Source organism: Orycteropus afer, unplaced genomic scaffold (assembly GCF_000298275.1).
Source record: "Orycteropus afer afer isolate SDZICR_OR568_19922 unplaced genomic scaffold, OryAfe1.0 scaffold00276, whole genome shotgun sequence".
NCBI lineage: Eukaryota > Metazoa > Chordata > Mammalia > Tubulidentata > Orycteropodidae > Orycteropus > Orycteropus afer.
The window spans coordinates 4,540,754-4,545,646 of NW_006921863.1; positions in this window are offsets into that span (position 1 = coordinate 4,540,754).

Consider the following 4,893-nt stretch of genomic DNA (forward strand, 5'->3'; position numbering starts at 1 on the left):
GAAGCTTGTTTGAAGGAGTGACTTTAAATGATCTGCCCTTCTTAAATGACTCAAAACAGAAAACCTCTGTTGCCTGAGACAATCAAGCTAAACCATAAACAAGAATCCCAGCTCAAAAAATAAATAAATCCAGATTTCTAGCGAAGACTATATTCAGAACAGTTTAGCCAGCACTGACAGAGAAGCTAAGAAGCGAGAAGACTACAAAGCAGAACAACACTTTCAGCAGCCACCAGGTCATTAAAGAATGCATTCAAATTTATGGGTAACCCAGTCACCTTATCAAAGGAAAACAACATAAAAAGCTCACAGCTCTGAGGGGGAAAGAGAAGAACCTACTCCACAGAAAAGAGGAAAGCACAGGCATCAATCATGTAGCTGGCCCAGTGTTAACAACTTCTGAGCAGTGAAGGTGAAAGAACATTTGTTCACCAAAAAGTCACTCTCCCAATTCATGGGGGGAGTTTTAGGAACACATGTTGGAAAGTTTGCCTCAGTGTGTGTATTATTTTACCTTTGGGCACAGTTTGCCTATGGAAAAAAAAAAAAAAAAAAGTTTGTTGGTGGTAAGCAATTAGTCTGGCAGCTAATCAGTGTCACTGTGCTGATACCTTTCAAGAAACCATCCCACTTAAAGGAGCAATGCTTCAATGCTTGGTCTGTTGCTCAAGGAAAACACCTAGCACCGAGGAGGCATCCTTGGGCATATGCACATCTCTTCAGTCCGTCAACATTTACTAAGAGTTTATAAGGTACTTACAATACATGTTTGGAAGTACTTACTGAAAAAATATCCAGTTTCTTCCCTAGAAATAGCTTAAAATCTAATGTTGTTTTTATGTGCTGTTGTGTTGTTTCTGACTCAGCAAACTTATAGCACAGAGTAGAATTGTCCTATAGGGTTTCCTAGGTTGTAATTTTTATTGAAGATCACCAGGTCTTTTTCCCCACAGAGCCACAGGTGGGTCAAACTGCCAATCTTTAGGTTAACAGCACAACACCTAACTCTTGCACCACCAGGGCTCCAAAATCTAATGAGGAAATGAAAAATTAATCACATCAAGACAGAAAATGTATATGCATACAATAGTTGGCAAAATGTTTTGAGTTATATTTGCCTGTTTCAAATATAACTCATTATGATTTTCATTCTAACCTCACTGATCTCTAAGGAAAAAAACCATAACTACTCAGGCAAAATTTTTCCAAAAGTAATATTTGTCAAAAATAATTTCTCTACACCTCACACACATCAACACAGAAGATAGAGCACCCCTAACATACACACCAGAGCAAACCAAAACTAAAGTCTTGCTCAACAAGTGTTTATTGAATTAAATTGAAATAAATTCTGCCCAATTATACCGATTTCAGAGGAATTTTCACTAAGTCTGACTGGAAATGATTCACTAATGTGGAATAGCAAACTGGAGTTTATGTTAAATTTAAATCAAAGAGATTTACTGAGGAACTTAAAAAAATGCAAATTGGAAAACAGATGCTTTCCACACAGTGCTCTACTATCTCTATCAAGTTAGAGGTTTTATACATACAGAAACAAAAGAAAGGTAGGGAGTTAATGACTGATTGTAGATAAGATCAGCTTCAGTTTGAAGTCCTTTGAAATGTAAAGTTCAGCTGTCTGGTTAGGGGGAAGTGAGTCAGCTGATTTGGTTATTCTTAAGGATGGAATTGTCAGCAAATTAAACCCAGCTGTTCTATGGGTAAAAAGATGAGGCAGTCTGCTTCCACAAAAACTTGAAGCCTTACAAAACCTATGGGAGTCACTATGAGTCAAAAATGACTCAATGGCAGTGGGTTTGTTTATTTATTTATTTTTATTTTGTATTCATGATTGTGCCTAAGGCATCTGACTTCTAACCAGAAAGTTGGTAGTTCAAACCCACCAGCCATTCCGTGGAAGCAAGACTGGCCAATCTACTTCCATAAAGATTTACTGCCTCAGAAACCCAATGAGGCATCGCTATGAGTCAGAATCGACTAAATGGCAGTTGGTTTTTTTTTTTTTTTTTTGGTTTTGGTTTATTCATGATTGTAGTCGTTTTGGAGAGCAAACTGTTCACATATTCTCAAATAGTTTACATCTTGACTGGTTTGATTAGTTATGAACATATTCTTTCCAAGAACAATCATTTACATCTTCCAATACTCTTTCTAAATGATTTTGCATCCTGACTTTTGTTTCCTGGGAATGCATGCTGACCCCATCATTCTATTTGCTAAAGTTGGTTAAAACTCCCTCATTATTTTCTAAAAGTTACTTATCTATTGATTTCAGAAAAGCAAAGTGGAAACTTACAGAAATGACAGGCTGTAGTTTTGATTAGAACCTATGCTGAAAATCAAAATGGACTCAGACTTTGAACAAGAACATAGCTCTTTCCTCTTAAATGGGCACCTCAATTATTAATTTTAGATTTTCTTACTCATTCTCCTCTTGTGATCATGAATCTCTTTGTGAGATTTTTTATTAGGACTAATTTTTCTCTTTGCCATGTATGGAGTCTCATTTTTAGGGTAAGCAAGTCTCATGTCACCCACAAAGGCTTAACTTGCCTTCTGCAAGGGCTTCTTGTTGATTTTTGGGTGGCTGTTTGCGCTTTACAAACTTTTAAGGTCACAGACACTATTCTGACAGAGTAACTGGGCACCATCTGAGGTTGTCTTAGGGGAATGTGAGTTGTTATTAGGTGCCACCAAGTTAGTTTTGACTCATGGTTACCTCATATACAACAGAACAAAACACTGCCTGGTCCTACACCACCTTCACAACCACTGCTATGCTTGAACTTATTGTTGCAGCCACTGTGTAAATCCATCTCATTGAGAGTCTTCCTCTTATTTGCTGACCATCTACTTTACCAAGCATGATGTCCTTCTCCAAGGATTGGTCTCTTCTGATAATGAGTCCAAAGTACAAGAGGCAAAGTCTCACCATCCTTGCTTCTAACGAGCATTTCAGCAGTAATGCCGCAAGACAGATTTGTTCCTTCTTCTAGCAGTCCATGGTAAATTCAATATTCTTCACCAACACCACAATTCAAATGCATCAAATCTTCTGCATCAAAGTCTTCTTTATTCATTGTCCAGTTTTCACATGCATAGATAAACAACCTGATGTTAAGGAGATGCCAGCTATGGAGCGGAATCAGATTCACTAGAAAAATTGATTTCTAAGACACAATTCATTTCATGGGCATAAAATGTGTAGGTTTTTCAAATGTATTAGACATATACCACCTGCAGTATTTAATAGTATGTTGTTGTTGTTATGTGCCGTCGAGTCGGCCCCGACTCATAGCGACCCCTCCTTGGGTTTCCGAGGCAGTATCACTACGGAAGTAGGATTGCCCAAGTATAGATAATTATAATAATAATTAGTATTACTAGACAAACTTGACCAATAGAATGACACCAAGATTCTATTCCATTTGTTAACCTGCTAAAAATATCTGAGAAAGAAGTTTCAGGTCTGGGTGACATCAGTTGTAGCCACGTAGATTGTTGGCAAACTTTCTTTAAATTTTTGTTCTAGAGTGCCTGATGTGTTTACCCAGGCACAACAAAAGGTATTAAAAATAGCACATATCCCACCTTGTGATAGAAGGAAATATAGGGATATTCTATTATCTAATACTACTTTAGCAAGGGACTCTAAGGAATTTTATTCATCTGTGATGGATCTGGAAAGTTTATAAGACTATAAGACAGAGTATAGGCTAGGTTGTGATTAGCATTCTCAACCCAAGGTACAAAAAATCAGAAAAAGGACCTTCCAATTCCAGGTGTATTAATGTGTCATTTTCTTGCTTAGCTGTTCTTTTATTTCAGGCATGAACTTCAGAGTCATAAGGTCAATATGCATTGTCATTATAGGAGTACATGTTTAAGGGGACTCTCAAGTCCCTTAGAGTGCATTGACCCCACATGTTCTAGGCGTTCAAACATGATGTAGCTCTAGTGCATTATTCAGCATTAGAATTTTCTGTCATGTAAAATGTTCTACACGTAAAAATAAATACCCACATGGGACACAAATCACATCTTTTCCCAACTTCTTTAATAGGAAAAGGCAATGTTTGGTTTGCTGTGTCAAGCCACTTTTCAACTAACGAGTTGTTACAAATAGACAATAGCTTCCAATATGTAGGGTGGTAAATGCTATGACAAAAAGATTTTCCTTTAGTACTGGTACAAGGTCTTTCCATTTGAAGATTTGAAGATACATGGATTTCTTTGAGTATATGAATGACCCAATATGGGTAAAGCCTCTCTGTATTTTTGACACAGTTTTTTAAAACTTCCTTCTGTATCAATGACTTGAAGGTGTTGAGTTAAATTGAAACAAAGTACATGGAAACTTGTTAATAATTCTGAGGGTGGCACAACCTGATACTATCCACCATTTAAAGGAAATATTAGGATTTACAATATTAATATGTCAAGATTTGGGGGTTTGATGGCAAGCACAACAATCAGATCACTACACTGGCTATTGGTTGAGATAATCTAACAAAGCCATTATCATACCAGGCATCTGTGAGAGTCATGATACACAATAAGAGGATATTAATAGAGTCTTCATTGTTTAAGAATAATTAAAAAGTAATACAATAAGGCAAATATGATAAAATAATAACTGTGATAAAGCAAACTTCTCCTTCACTTATTTGCATGAAAAAAGAGGATATTAAAATAAGGTATAATATCACAAGTGTGTAATAAAGAAATTATCATAATACCAGTAAACAGGAAACAAAATCCAAAACTTTCAGGAGGTTGCATGAAATCTTGTTTCTGATCTTTTGAGAAGCTGTCTACTTTCAACATCATTTGCTTCTGGTCACAAGGGCATTTGAACTTCAGTTTAAG